Below are 16481 nucleotides of genomic sequence, written 5' to 3'. Positions count from 1 at the left end.
AGGGCCTGACGGAGCCTGACAGGGCATGAGCAAACCCGACAGGGCTCGACGGAGCCTGACAGGGCCTGAGCAAACCCGACAGGGCCCGAGCAAACCTGATAGGGCCCGACGGAGCCCGACAGGGCCCGAGCAAACCTGACAGGGGTCGACGGAGCCTGACAGGGCCTGAGCAAAACCGACAAGGCCCGAGCATACCTGACAGGGGTCGACGGAGCCTGACAGGGCCTGAGCAAACCCGACAGGACCCGACAAAGCCTGACAGGGTTCGATGGAGCCCGACAGGGCCCGAGCAAACCCGACATGGCTCAACGGAGCCCGACAGGGCCCGAGCAAACCTGACAGGGGTCGACGGAGCCTGACAGGGCCTGAGCAAACCCGACAGTGCCCGAGCAAACCCGACAGGGCCCAACGGAGCCCGACAGAGCCCGAGCAAACCCGACAGGGCCCGACAAGGCCCGACAGGGCCAGAACAAACCTGACAGGACCTGACAAAGCCTAACAGGGCCCGACGGAGCCCAACAGGGCACGAGCAAACCCAAAAAGGCCCGACGGAGCCTGACACGGCTCGATGGAGACCGACAGGGCCCGAGGAAACCCGACATGGCTCGACGGAGCCCGACAGGGCCCGAGCAAACCCGAAAGGGCCCGACGGAGCCTGACAGGGCTCGATGGAGCCCGACAGGGCCCGAGGAAACCCGACAGGGCCCGACGGAGCCCGACAGGGCCCAAGCAAACCCGACAGGGCCTGAGCAAACCCGACAGTGCCTGAGCAAACCCGACAGGGCCCGAGCAAACCCGACAGGGCCCGACGGAGCCTGACAGGGCTCGATGGAGACCGACAGAGCCCGAGGAAACCCGACAGGGCCCGACGGAGCCCGATAGGGCCTGAGCAAACCCGACAGGGCCTGACGGAGCCCGACAGGGCCTGAGCAAAGCCTGATAGGGTCCGATGGAGCCTGACAGGGCTCGATGGAGCCCGACAGGGCCCGAGGAAGCCCGACAGGGCCCGAGCAAACCCGACAGGGCCCAAGCAAACCCGACAGGGCCTGAGCAAACCCGACAGTGCCTGAGCAAACGCGACAGGGCCCGAGCAAACCCGACAGGGCCCGACGGAGCCTGACAGGGCTCGATGGAGACCAACAGAGCCCGAGGAAACCCGACAGGGCCCGACGGAGCTCGATAGGGCCCGAGCAAACCCGACAGGGCCTGACGGAGCCTGACAGGGCTCGATGGAGACCGACAGAGCCCGAGGAAACCCGACAGGGCCCGACGGAGCCCGATAGGGCCCGAGCAAACCCGACAGGGCCTGACGGAGCCTGACAGGGCCCGAGCAAACTTGAAAGGACCCGACGAAGCCTGACAGGGCTCGATGGAGCCTGACAGGGCCCGAGGAAACCCGACAGGGCCCGACGGAGCCCGATAGGGCCCGAGCAAACCCGACAGGGCCCGATGGAGCCCGACAGGGCTCGAGCAAACCCGACAGGGCCTGAGCAAGTCCGACAGGGCCTGACGGAGCCCGACAGGGCCCGAGCAAACCCGAAAGGGCTCGACGGAGCCTGACAGGGCTCGATGGAGCCCGACAGGGCCCGAGGAAACCCGACAGGGCCCCACGGAGCCCGATAGGGCCCGAGCAAACCCGACAGGGCCTGACGGAGCCTGACAGGGCCCGGGTAAACCCGACAGGGCATGCTAGAGCCCGACAGAGCCCGAGCAAACCCGACAGGGCCCGACAAGGCCCGACAGGGCCCGAGCAAACCCGCCAGGGCTCGACGGAGCCTGACAGGGCCCGAGCAAACCCGACACGGCCCGAGCAAACCTGACAGGGCTCGAAGGAGCCCGACAGGGCCCGAATAAACCAGACAGGGCCCGACAGAGCCTGACAGAACCCGAGCAAACCCGACAGGGCTTGACAAGGCCCGACAGGGCCCGAGCAAACCTGACAGGACCTGACAAAGCCTGACAGGGCCCGACGGAGCCCGACAGGGCCTGAGCAAACCCGAAAGAGACCGACGGAGCCTGACAGGGCTCGATAGAGTCCGACAAGGCCCGAGGAAAACCGACAGGGCCCGACGGAACCCGAGAGGGCCCGAGGAAATCCGACAGGGCCCGACGGAGCCTGACAGGGCCCGAGCAAACCCGACAGGGCCCGACAGAGCCCGACAGGACCCGAGCAAACCCAACAGGGCCCGAGCAAGCCCGACAGGGTTCGACAAAGCCTGACAGGGCTCGATGGAGCCCGACAGGGCCCGAGGAAACCCGACAGGGCCCGACGGAGCCTGACAGAACCTGAGCAAACCCGACAGGGCCCGAGCATACCTGACAGGGGTCGACGGAGCCTGACAGGGCCTGAGCAAACCCGACAGGACCCGACAAAGCCTGACAGGGTTCGATGGAGCCCGACAGGGCCCGAGCAAACCCGACATGGCCCGAGCAAACTCGACAGGGTTCGACAAAGCCTGACAGGGCTCGATGGAGCCCGACAGGGCCCAAGGAAACCCGACAGGGCCCGACGGAGCCTGACGGGGCCCGAGAAAACCCGACAGGACTCGACGGAGCCTGACAGGGCCCGAGCAAACCCGACAGGGCTCGACGGAGCCCGACAGGGCCCGAGGAAACCAGACAGGTCCCGACGGAGCCCGACAGGGCCCGAGCAAACCCGACAGGGCTTGACAAAGCCTGACAGGGCCCGAGCAAACCCGACAGGGCCCGACGGAGCCCGACAGGGCCCAAGCAAACCCGAAAGGGCCCGACGGAGCCTGACAGGGCTCGATGGAGCCCGACAGGGCCCGAGGAAACACGACAGGGCCCGACGGAGCCCGATAGGGCCCGAGCGAACCCGACAGGGCCTGACGGAGCCCGACAGGGCCCGAGCAAACCCGCAAGGGCCCGACGAAGCCTGACAGGGGTCGATGGAGCCCGACAGGGCCCGGGCAAACCCGAAAGGGCACGCTGGAACCCGACAGAGCCCGAGCAAACCCGACAGGGCGCGACGGAGCCCGACAGGGCACGAGCATACCCGACAGGGCCTCACGGAGCCTGACAGGGCCCGAGCAAACCTGACAGGGCCCGAGCGAACCTGACTGGGCTTGACAAAGCCCGACAGGACGCGGGCAAACCCGACAGGGCCCGAGCAAACCTGACAGAACCCAACAAAGCCTGACAGGGTTCGATGGAGCCTGACAGGGCCCGAGCAAACCCAACAAGGCCTGACGGAGCCTGACAGGGCCCGAGCAAACCCGCCAGGGCTCGACGGAGCCTGACAGGGCCTGAGCAAACCCGACAGGGCCCGAGCAAACCTGACAGGGCCCGACGGAGCCCACCAGGGCCCGAGTAAACCCGACAGGGACCGACGGAGCCCGACAGGGCCCGAGCAAACCTGACAGGGCCCGACGGAGCCCGACAGGGCCCGAGCAAACCTGACAGGGGTCGACGGCGCCTGACAGGGCCTGAGCAAACCCGACAGGGCCCGAGCATACCTGGCAGGGGTCGACGGAGCCTGACAGGGCCTGAGCAAACCCGACAGGACCCGACAAAGCCTGACAGGGTTCGATGGAGCCTGACAGGGCCCGAGCAAACCCGACATGGCTCGACGGAGCCCGACAGGGCCCAAGCAAATCCGACAGGGCCCGAGCAAACCGGACAGGGCCCGACGGAGCCCGACACGGCCCTAGCAAACCCGACAGGGTCCGACGAAGCCTGACAGGGCTTCAGCAAACCCGACAGGGCCCGAGCAAACCCGACAGGGCCTGACGGAGCCTGACAAGGCCCGAGGAAACCCGACAGAGCCCGACGGAGCCCGAGATGGCCCGAGCAAACCCGACAGGGCCCGAGCAAACCTGACAGGGCTTGTCGGAGCCTGACAGGGCCTGAGTAAAACCGAAAGGGCCCGAACAAACCCGACAAAGCTCGACGGAGCCCGACAGGGCCCGAGCAATCCCGACAGGGCCCGACAAGGCCCGACAGGGCCCGAGCAAACCCGACAGGGCCCGACAAAGCCTGACAGGGCCCGACGGAGCCCGACAGGGCCCGAGCAAACCCGACAAAGCCTCACAGAGCCTGACAGGGCTCGATGGAGCCCGACAGGGCCCGAGGAAACCCGACAGGCCTAGACGGAGCCCGACAGGGCCCGAGCAAACCCGACAGGGCCCGACGGAGCCCGACAGGGCCCCAGCAAACCCGACAGGGCCCGAGCAAACCCGACAGGGCCTGACGGAGCCTGACAGGGCATGAGCAAACCCGACAGGGCTCGACGGAGCCTGACAGGGCCTGAGCAAACCCGACAGGGCCCGAGCAAACCTGATAGGGCCCGACGGAGCCCGACAGGGCCCGAGCAAACCTGACAGGGGTCGACGGAGCCTGACAGGGCCTGAGCAAAACCGACAAGGCCCGAGCATACCTGACAGGTGTCGACGGAGCCTGACAGGGCCTGAGCAAACCCGACAGGACCCGACAAAGCCTGACAGGGTTCGATGGAGCCCGACAGGGCCCGAGCAAACCCGACATGGCTCAACGGAGCCCGACAGGGCCCGAGCAAACCTGACAGGGGTCGACGGAGCCTGACAGGGCCTGAGCAAACCCGACAGTGCCCGAGCAAACCCGACAGGGCCCAACGGAGCCCGACAGAGCCCGAGCAAACCCGACAGGGCCCGACAAGGCCCGACAGGGCCAGAACAAACCTGACAGGACCTGACAAAGCCTAACAGGGCCCGACGGAGCCCAACAGGGCCCGAGCAAACCCAAAAAAGCCCGACGGAGCCTGACACGGCTCGATGGAGACCGACAGGGCCCGAGGAAACCCGACATGGCTCGACGGAGCCCGACAGGGCCCGAGCAAACCCGAAAGGGCCCGACGGAGCCTGACAGGGCTCGATGGAGCCCGACAGGGCCCGAGGAAACCCGACAGGGCCCGACGGAGCCCGACAGGGCCCAAGCAAACCCGACAGGGCCTGAGCAAACCCGACAGTGCCTGAGCAAACCCGACAGGGCCCGAGCAAACCCGACAGGGCCCGACGGAGCCTGACAGGGCTCGATGGAGACCGACAGAGCCCGAGGAAACCCGACAGGGCCCGACGGAGCCCGATAGGGCCTGAGCAAACCCGACAGGGCCTGACGGAGCCCGACAGGGCCTGAGCAAAGCCTGATAAGGTCCGACGGAGCCTGACAGGGCTCGATGGAGCCCGACAGGGCCCGAGGAAGCCCGACAGGGCCCGAGCAAACCCGACAGTGCCTGAGCAAACGCGACAGGGCCCGAGCAAACCCGACAGGGCCCGACGGAGCTCGATAGGGCCCGAGCAAACCCGACAGGGCCTGACGGAGCCTGACAGGGCTCGATGGAGACCGACAGAGCCCGAGGAAACCCGACAGGGCCCGACGGAGCCCGATAGGGCCCGAGCAAACCCGACAGGGCCTGACGGAGCCTGACAGGGCCCGAGCAAACTCGAAAGGGCCCGACGAAGCCTGACCGGGCTCGATGGAGCCTGACAGGGCCCGAGGAAACCCGACAGGGCCCGACGGAGCCCGATAGGGCCCGAGCAAACCCGACAGGGCCCGATGGAGCCCGACAGGGCTCGAGCAAACCCGACAGGGCCTGAGCAAGTCCGACAGGGCCTGACGGAGCCCGACAGGGCCCGAGCAAACCCGAAAGGGCTCGACGGAGCCTGACAGGGCTCGATGGAGCCCGACAGGGCCCGAGGAAACCCGACAGGGCCCCACGGAGCCCGATAGGGCCCGAGCAAACCCGACAGGGCCTGACGGAGCCTGACAGGGCCCGGGTAAACCCGACAGGGCATGCTAGAGCCCGACAGAGCCCGAGCAAACCCGACAGGGCCCGACAAGGCCCGACAGGGCCCGAGCAAACCCGCCAGGGCTCGACGGAGCCTGACAGGGCCCGAGCAAACCCGACACGGCCCGAGCAAACCTGACAGGGCTCGAAGGAGCCCGACAGGGCCCGAATAAACCAGACAGGGCCCGACAGAGCCTGACAGGGCCCGAGCAAACCCGACAGGGCCCGACAAGGCCCGACAGGGCCCGAGCAAACCTGACAGGACCTGACAAAGCCTGACAGGGCCCGACGGAGCCCGACAGGGCCTGAGCAAACCCGAAAGAGACCGACGGAGCCTGACAGGGCTCGATAGAGTCCGACAAGGCCCGAGGAAAACCGACAGGGCCCGACGGAACCCGAGAGGGCCCGAGGAAATCCGACAGGGCCCGACGGAGCCTGACAGGGCCCGAGCAAACCCGACAGGGCCCGACAGAGCCCGACAGGACCCGAGCAAACCCAACAGGGCCCGAGCAAACCCGACAGGGTTCGACAAAGCCTGACAGGGCTCGATGGAGCCCGACAGGGCCCGAGGAAACCCGACAGGGCCCGACGGAGCCTGACAGGGCCTGAGCAAACCCGACAGGGCCCGAGCATACCTGACAGGGGTCGACGGAGCCTGACAGGGCCTGAGCAAACCCGACAGGACCCGACAAAGCCTGACAGGGTTCGATGGAGCCCGAAAGGGCCCGAGCAAACCCGACATGGCCCGAGCAAACTCGACAGGGTTCGACAAAGCCTGACAGGGCTCGATGGAGCCCGACAGGGCCCAAGGAAACCCGACAGGGCCCGACGGAGCCTGACGGGGCCCGAGAAAACCCGACAGGACTCGACGGAGCCTGACAGGGCCCGAGCAAACCCGACAGGGCTCGACGGAGCCCGACAGGGCCCGAGGAAACCAGACAGGTCCCGACGGAGCCCGACAGGGCCCTAGCAAACCCGACAGGGCCTGAGCAAACCCAACAGGGCCCGACGGAGCCCGACAGGGCCTGAGGAAACCAGACAGGGCCCGACGGAGCCCGACAGGGCCCTAGCAAACCCGACAGGGCTTGACAAAGCCTGACAGGGCCCGAGCAAACCCGACAGGGCCCGAGCAAACCCGACAGGGCCCGAAGGAGCCCGACAGGGCCCGAGCAAACCCGAAAGGGCCCGACGGAGCCTGACAGGGCTCGATGGAGCCCGACAGGGCCCGAGGAAACCCGACAGGGCCCGACGGAGCCCGATAGGGCCCGAGCAAACCCGACAGGGCCTGACGAAGCCCGACAGGGCCCGAGCAAACCCGCAAGGGCCCGACGAAGCCTGACAGGGCTCGATGGAGCCCGACAGGGCCCGGGCAAACCCGACAGGGCACGCTGGAGCCCGACAGAGCCCGAGCAAACCCGACAGGGCTTGACAAGGCCCGACAGGGCCCGAGCAAACCTGACAGGGCACGAAGGAGTCCGACAGGGCCCGAGCAAACCCGACAGGGCCCAACGGATCCCGACAGGGTGCAAGCAAACCTGACAGGGCCCGACGGAGCCTGACAGGGCCCGAGCAAACCCGACAGGGCCTGACGGAGCGTGACAGGGCCCGAGCAAACCCGACAGGGCCCGAGCGAATCTGACAGGGCCCGACAGAGCCCGACAAGACGCGGGCAAACCGAACAGGGCCTGAGAAGGCCCGACAGGGCCTGAGCAAACCCGACAGGACCCGACAAAGCCTGACAGGGTCCGATGGAGCCCGACAGGGCCCGAGCAAACCCGACAGGGCTCGATGGAGCCCGACAGGGCCCGAGGAAACCCGACAGGGCGCGACGGAGCCTGACAGGGCCCGAGCAAACCCGACAGGGATCGACGGAGTCCGACAGGGCCTGAGGAAACCAGACAGGGCCCGACGGAGCCCGACAGGGCCCTAGCAAACCCGACAGGGCTTGACAAAGCCTGACAGGGCCCGAGCAAACCCGACAGGGCTCGACGGAGCCCGACAGGGCCTGAGGAAACCCGACAGGGTCCGACGAAGCCCAACAGGGCTTCAGCAAACCCGACAGGGCCGAGCAAACCCGACAGGGTCCGACGGAGCCCGACACGGCCCTAGCAAACCCGATAGGGTCCGACGAAGCCTGACAGGGCCCGAGCAAACCCGACAGGGCTCGACAATGCCCGACAGGGCCCGAGCAAACCTGACAGGGCCCGACGGAGCCCGACAGGGCCCGAGCAAACCCAACAGGGACCGACGGAGCTTGATAGGGCCCGAGCAAACCTGACAGGGCCCGACGGAGCCCGACAGGGCCCGAGCAAACCTGACAGGGGTCGACGGCGCCTGACAGGGTCTGAGCAAACCTGACAGGGCCCGAGCATACCTGACAGGGGTCGACGGAGCCTGACAGGGCCTGAGCAAACCCGACAGGACCCGACAAAGCCTGACAGGGTTCGATGGAGCCTGACATGGCCCGAACAAACCCGACATGGCTCGACGGAGCCCGACAGGGCTTGAGCAAACCCGACAGGGCCCGACAAAGCCCGACAGGGCCCGACGGAGCCCGACAGGGCCCGAGCAAACCCGACAAAGCCTCACAGAACCTGACAGGGCTCGATGGAGCCCGACAGGGCCCGAGGAAACCCGACAGGGCTAGACGGAGCCCGACAGGGCCCGAGCAAACCCGACAGGGCCCGACGGAGCCTGACAGGGCCCCAGCAAACCCGACAGGGCCCGAGCAAACCCGACAGGGCCTGACGGAGCCTGACAGGGCCCGAGCAAACCCGACAGGGCTCGACGGAGCCTGACAGGGCCTGAGCAAACCCGACAGGGCCCGAGCAAACCTGATAGGGCCCGACGGAGCCCGACAGGGCCCGAGCAAACCTGACAGGGGTCGACGGAGCCTGACAGGGCCTGAGCAAACCCGACAGGGCCCGAGCATACCTGACAGGGGTCGACGGAGCCTGACAGGGCCTGAGCAAACCCGACAGGACCCGACAAAGCCTGACAGGGTTCGATGGAGCCCGACAGGGCCCGAGCAAACCCGACATGGCTCAACGGAGCCCGACAGGGCCCGAGCAAACCTGACAGGGGTCGACGGAGCCTGACAGGGCCTGAGCAAACCCGACAGTGCCCGAGCAAACCCGACAGGGCCCAACGGAGCCCGACAGAGCCCGAGCAAACCCGACAGGGCCCGACAAGGCCCGACAGGGCCAGAACAAACCTGACAGGACCTGACAAAGCCTAACAGGGCCCGACGGAGCCCAACAGGGCCCGAGCAAACCCAAAAAGGCCCGACGGAGCCTGACACGGCTCGATGGAGACCGACAGGGCCCGAGGAAACCCGACATGGCTCGACGGAGCCCGACAGGGCCCGAGCAAACCCGAAAGGGCCCGACGGAGCCTGACAGGGCTCGATGGAGCCCGACAGGGCCCGAGGAAACCCGACAGGGCCCGACGGAGCCCGACAGGGCCCAAGCAAACCCGACAGGGCCTGAGCAAACCCGACAGTGCCTGAGCAAACCCGACAGGGCCCGAGCAAACCCGACAGGGCCCGACGGAGCCTGACAGGGCTCGATGGAGACCGACAGAGCCCGAGGAAACCCGACAGGGCCCGACGGAGCCCGATAGGGCCTGAGCAAACCCGACAGGGCCTGACGGAGCCCGACAGGGCCTGAGCAAAGCCTGATAGGGTCCGATGGAGCCTGACAGGGCTCGATGGAGCCCGACAGGGCCCGAGGAAGCCCGACAGGGCCCGAGCAAACCCGACAGGGCCCAAGCAAACCCGACAGGGCCTGAGCAAACCCGACAGTGCCTGAGCAAACGCGACAGGGCCCGAGCAAACCCGACAGGGCCCGACGGAGCCTGACAGGGCTCGATGGAGACCAACAGAGCCCGAGGAAACCCGACAGGGCCCGACGGAGCTCGATAGGGCCCGAGCAAACCCTACAGGGCCTGACGGAGCCTGACAGGGCTCGATGGAGACCGACAGAGCCCGAGGAAACCCGACAGGGCCCGACGGAGCCCGATAGGGCCCGAGCAAACCCGACAGGGCCTGACGGAGCCTGACAGGGCCCGAGCAAACTTGAAAGGACCCGACGAAGCCTGACAGGGCTCGATGGAGCCTGACAGGGCCCGAGGAAACCCGACAGGGCCCGACGGAGCCCGATAGGGCCCGAGCAAACCCGACAGGGCCCGATGGAGCCCGACAGGGCTCGAGCAAACCCGACAGGGCCTGAGCAAGTCCGACAGGGCCTGACGGAGCCCGACAGGGCCCGAGCAAACCCGAAAGGGCTCGACGGAGCCTGACAGGGCTCGATGGAGCCCGACAGGGCCCGAGGAAACCCGACAGGGCCCCACGGAGCCCGATAGGGCCCGAGCAAACCCGACAGGGCCTGACGGAGCCTGACAGGGCCCGGGTAAACCCGACAGGGCATGCTAGAGCCCGACAGAGCCCGAGCAAACCCGACAGGGCCCGACAAGGCCCGACAGGGCCCGAGCAAACCCGCCAGGGCTCGACGGAGCCTGACAGGGCCCGAGCAAACCCGACACGGCCCGAGCAAACCTGACAGGGCTCGAAGGAGCCCGACAGGGCCCGAATAAACCAGACAGGGCCCGACAGAGCCTGACAGAACCCGAGCAAACCCGACAGGGCTTGACAAGGCCCGACAGGGCCCGAGCAAACCTGACAGGACCTGACAAAGCCTGACAGGGCCCGACGGAGCCCGACAGGGCCTGAGCAAACCCGAAAGAGACCGACGGAGCCTGACAGGGCTCGATAGAGTCCGACAAGGCCCGAGGAAAACCGACAGGGCCCGACGGAACCCGAGAGGGCCCGAGGAAATCCGACAGGGCCCGACGGAGCCTGACAGGGCCCGAGCAAACCCGACAGGGCCCGACAGAGCCCGACAGGACCCGAGCAAACCCAACAGGGCCCGAGCAAGCCCGACAGGGTTCGACAAAGCCTGACAGGGCTCGATGGAGCCCGACAGGGCCCGAGGAAACCCGACAGGGCCCGACGGAGCCTGACAGAACCTGAGCAAACCCGACAGGGCCCGAGCATACCTGACAGGGGTCGACGGAGCCTGACAGGGCCTGAGCAAACCCGACAGGACCCGACAAAGCCTGACAGGGTTCGATGGAGCCCGACAGGGCCCGAGCAAACCCGACATGGCCCGAGCAAACTCGACAGGGTTCGACAAAGCCTGACAGGGCTCGATGGAGCCCGACAGGGCCCAAGGAAACCCGACAGGGCCCGACGGAGCCTGACGGGGCCCGAGAAAACCCGACAGGACTCGACGGAGCCTGACAGGGCCCGAGCAAACCCGACAGGGCTCGACGGAGCCCGACAGGGCCCGAGGAAACCAGACAGGTCCCGACGGAGCCCGACAGGGCCCGAGCAAACCCGACAGGGCTTGACAAAGCCTGACAGGGCCCGAGCAAACCCGACAGGGCCCGACGGAGCCCGACAGGGCCCAAGCAAACCCGAAAGGGCCCGACGGAGCCTGACAGGGCTCGATGGAGCCCGACAGGGCCCGAGGAAACACGACAGGGCCCGACGGAGCCCGATAGGGCCCGAGCGAACCCGACAGGGCCTGACGGAGCCCGACAGGGCCCGAGCAAACCCGCAAGGGCCCGACGAAGCCTGACAGGGGTCGATGGAGCCCGACAGGGCCCGGGCAAACCCGAAAGGGCACGCTGGAACCCGACAGAGCCCGAGCAAACCCGACAGGGCGCGACGGAGCCCGACAGGGCACGAGCATACCCGACAGGGCCTCACGGAGCCTGACAGGGCCCGAGCAAACCTGACAGGGCCCGAGCGAACCTGACTGGGCTTGACAAAGCCCGACAGGACGCGGGCAAACCCGACAGGGCCCGAGCAAACCTGACAGAACCCAACAAAGCCTGACAGGGTTCGATGGAGCCTGACAGGGCCCGAGCAAACCCAACAAGGCCTGACGGAGCCTGACAGGGCCCGAGCAAACCCGCCAGGGCTCGACGGAGCCTGACAGGGCCTGAGCAAACCCGACAGGGCCCGAGCAAACCTGACAGGGCCCGACGGAGCCCACCAGGGCCCGAGTAAACCCGACAGGGACCGACGGAGCCCGACAGGGCCCGAGCAAACCTGACAGGGCCCGACGGAGCCCGACAGGGCCCGAGCAAACCTGACAGGGGTCGACGGCGCCTGACAGGGCCTGAGCAAACCCGACAGGGCCCGAGCATACCTGGCAGGGGTCGACGGAGCCTGACAGGGCCTGAGCAAACCCGACAGGACCCGACAAAGCCTGACAGGGTTCGATGGAGCCTGACAGGGCCCGAGCAAACCCGACATGGCTCGACGGAGCCCGACAGGGCCCAAGCAAATCCGACAGGGCCCGAGCAAACCGGACAGGGCCCGACGGAGCCCGACACGGCCCTAGCAAACCCGACAGGGTCCGACGAAGCCTGACAGGGCTTCAGCAAACCCGACAGGGCCCGAGCAAACCCGACAGGGCCTGACGGAGCCTGACAAGGCCCGAGGAAACCCGACAGAGCCCGACGGAGCCCGAGATGGCCCGAGCAAACCCGACAGGGCCCGAGCAAACCTGACAGGGCTTGTCGGAGCCTGACAGGGCCTGAGTAAAACCGAAAGGGCCCGAACAAACCCGACAAAGCTCGACGGAGCCCGACAGGGCCCGAGCAATCCCGACAGGGCCCGACAAGGCCCGACAGGGCCCGAGCAAACCCGACAGGGCCCGACAAAGCCTGACAGGGCCCGACGGAGCCCGACAGGGCCCGAGCAAACCCGACAAAGCCTCACAGAGCCTGACAGGGCTCGATGGAGCCCGACAGGGCCCGAGGAAACCCGACAGGCCTAGACGGAGCCCGACAGGGCCCGAGCAAACCCGACAGGGCCCGACGGAGCCCGACAGGGCCCCAGCAAACCCGACAGGGCCCGAGCAAACCCGACAGGGCCTGACGGAGCCTGACAGGGCATGAGCAAACCCGACAGGGCTCGACGGAGCCTGACAGGGCCTGAGCAAACCCGACAGGGCCCGAGCAAACCTGATAGGGCCCGACGGAGCCCGACAGGGCCCGAGCAAACCTGACAGGGGTCGACGGAGCCTGACAGGGCCTGAGCAAAACCGACAAGGCCCGAGCATACCTGACAGGTGTCGACGGAGCCTGACAGGGCCTGAGCAAACCCGACAGGACCCGACAAAGCCTGACAGGGTTCGATGGAGCCCGACAGGGCCCGAGCAAACCCGACATGGCTCAACGGAGCCCGACAGGGCCCGAGCAAACCTGACAGGGGTCGACGGAGCCTGACAGGGCCTGAGCAAACCCGACAGTGCCCGAGCAAACCCGACAGGGCCCAACGGAGCCCGACAGAGCCCGAGCAAACCCGACAGGGCCCGACAAGGCCCGACAGGGCCAGAACAAACCTGACAGGACCTGACAAAGCCTAACAGGGCCCGACGGAGCCCAACAGGGCCCGAGCAAACCCAAAAAAGCCCGACGGAGCCTGACACGGCTCGATGGAGACCGACAGGGCCCGAGGAAACCCGACATGGCTCGACGGAGCCCGACAGGGCCCGAGCAAACCCGAAAGGGCCCGACGGAGCCTGACAGGGCTCGATGGAGCCCGACAGGGCCCGAGGAAACCCGACAGGGCCCGACGGAGCCCGACAGGGCCCAAGCAAACCCGACAGGGCCTGAGCAAACCCGACAGTGCCTGAGCAAACCCGACAGGGCCCGAGCAAACCCGACAGGGCCCGACGGAGCCTGACAGGGCTCGATGGAGACCGACAGAGCCCGAGGAAACCCGACAGGGCCCGACGGAGCCCGATAGGGCCTGAGCAAACCCGACAGGGCCTGACGGAGCCCGACAGGGCCTGAGCAAAGCCTGATAAGGTCCGACGGAGCCTGACAGGGCTCGATGGAGCCCGACAGGGCCCGAGGAAGCCCGACAGGGCCCGAGCAAACCCGACAGTGCCTGAGCAAACGCGACAGGGCCCGAGCAAACCCGACAGGGCCCGACGGAGCCTGACAGGGCTCGATGGAGACCAACAGAGCCCGAGGAAACCCGACAGGACCCGACGGAGCTCGATAGGGCCCGAGCAAACCCGACAGGGCCTGACGGAGCCTGACAGGGCTCGATGGAGACCGACAGAGCCCGAGGAAACCCGACAGGGCCCGACGGAGCCCGATAGGGCCCGAGCAAACCCGACAGGGCCTGACGGAGCCTGACAGGGCCCGAGCAAACTCGAAAGGGCCCGACGAAGCCTGACCGGGCTCGATGGAGCCTGACAGGGCCCGAGGAAACCCGACAGGGCCCGACGGAGCCCGATAGGGCCCGAGCAAACCCGACAGGGCCCGATGGAGCCCGACAGGGCTCGAGCAAACCCGACAGGGCCTGAGCAAGTCCGACAGGGCCTGACGGAGCCCGACAGGGCCCGAGCAAACCCGAAAGGGCTCGACGGAGCCTGACAGGGCTCGATGGAGCCCGACAGGGCCCGAGGAAACCCGACAGGGCCCCACGGAGCCCGATAGGGCCCGAGCAAACCCGACAGGGCCTGACGGAGCCTGACAGGGCCCGGGTAAACCCGACAGGGCATGCTAGAGCCCGACAGAGCCCGAGCAAACCCGACAGGGCCCGACAAGGCCCGACAGGGCCCGAGCAAACCCGCCAGGGCTCGACGGAGCCTGACAGGGCCCGAGCAAACCCGACACGGCCCGAGCAAACCTGACAGGGCTCGAAGGAGCCCGACAGGGCCCGAATAAACCAGACAGGGCCCGACAGAGCCTGACAGGGCCCGAGCAAACCCGACAGGGCCCGACAAGGCCCGACAGGGCCCGAGCAAACCTGACAGGACCTGACAAAGCCTGACAGGGCCCGACGGAGCCCGACAGGGCCTGAGCAAACCCGAAAGAGACCGACGGAGCCTGACAGGGCTCGATAGAGTCCGACAAGGCCCGAGGAAAACCGACAGGGCCCGACGGAACCCGAGAGGGCCCGAGGAAATCCGACAGGGCCCGACGGAGCCTGACAGGGCCCGAGCAAACCCGACAGGGCCCGACAGAGCCCGACAGGACCCGAGCAAACCCAACAGGGCCCGAGCAAACCCGACAGGGTTCGACAAAGCCTGACAGGGCTCGATGGAGCCCGACAGGGCCCGAGGAAACCCGACAGGGCCCGACGGAGCCTGACAGGGCCTGAGCAAACCCGACAGGGCCCGAGCATACCTGACAGGGGTCGACGGAGCCTGACAGGGCCTGAGCAAACCCGACAGGACCCGACAAAGCCTGACAGGGTTCGATGGAGCCCGAAAGGGCCCGAGCAAACCCGACATGGCCCGAGCAAACTCGACAGGGTTCGACAAAGCCTGACAGGGCTCGATGGAGCCCGACAGGGCCCAAGGAAACCCGACAGGGCCCGACGGAGCCTGACGGGGCCCGAGAAAACCCGACAGGACTCGACGGAGCCTGACAGGGCCCGAGCAAACCCGACAGGGCTCGACGGAGCCCGACAGGGCCCGAGGAAACCAGACAGGTCCCGACGGAGCCCGACAGGGCCCTAGCAAACCCGACAGGGCCTGAGCAAACCCAACAGGGCCCGACGGAGCCCGACAGGGCCTGAGGAAACCAGACAGGGCCCGACGGAGCCCGACAGGGCCCTAGCAAACCCGACAGGGCTTGACAAAGCCTGACAGGGCCCGAGCAAACCCGACAGGGCCCGAGCAAACCCGACAGGGCCCGAAGGAGCCCGACAGGGCCCGAGCAAACCCGAAAGGGCCCGACGGAGCCTGACAGGGCTCGATGGAGCCCGACAGGGCCCGAGGAAACCCGACAGGGCCCGACGGAGCCCGATAGGGCCCGAGCAAACCCGACAGGGCCTGACGAAGCCCGACAGGGCCCGAGCAAACCCGCAAGGGCCCGACGAAGCCTGACAGGGCTCGATGGAGCCCGACAGGGCCCGGGCAAACCCGACAGGGCACGCTGGAGCCCGACAGAGCCCGAGCAAACCCGACAGGGCTTGACAAGGCCCGACAGGGCCCGAGCAAACCTGACAGGGCACGAAGGAGTCCGACAGGGCCCGAGCAAACCCGACAGGGCCCAACGGATCCCGACAGGGTGCAAGCAAACCTGACAGGGCCCGACGGAGCCTGACAGGGCCCGAGCAAACCCGACAGGGCCTGACGGAGCGTGACAGGGCCCGAGCAAACCCGACAGGGCCCGAGCGAATCTGACAGGGCCCGACAGAGCCCGACAAGACGCGGGCAAACCGAACAGGGCCTGAGAAGGCCCGACAGGGCCTGAGCAAACCCGACAGGACCCGACAAAGCCTGACAGGGTCCGATGGAGCCCGACAGGGCCCGAGCAAACCCGACAGGGCTCGATGGAGCCCGACAGGGCCCGAGGAAACCCGACAGGGCGCGACGGAGCCTGACAGGGCCCGAGCAAACCCGACAGGGATCGACGGAGTCCGACAGGGCCTGAGGAAACCAGACAGGGCCCGACGGAGCCCGACAGGGCCCTAGCAAACCCGACAGGGCTTGACAAAGCCTGACAGGGCCCGAGCAAACCCGACAGGGCTCGACGGAGCCCGACAGGGCCTGAGGAAACCCGACAGGGTCCGACGAAGCCCAACAGGGCTTCAGCAAACCCGACAGGGCCGAGCAAACCCGACAGGGTCCGACAGAGCCCGACACGGCCCTAGCAAACCCGA

The sequence above is a fragment of the Patagioenas fasciata genome, chromosome 13 (genome assembly GCF_037038585.1).
Source record: "Patagioenas fasciata isolate bPatFas1 chromosome 13, bPatFas1.hap1, whole genome shotgun sequence".
Taxonomy (NCBI): domain Eukaryota; kingdom Metazoa; phylum Chordata; class Aves; order Columbiformes; family Columbidae; genus Patagioenas; species Patagioenas fasciata.
The sequence above is the reverse complement of the archived record's forward strand: the minus strand, read 5'-3'. Positions refer to the sequence as shown.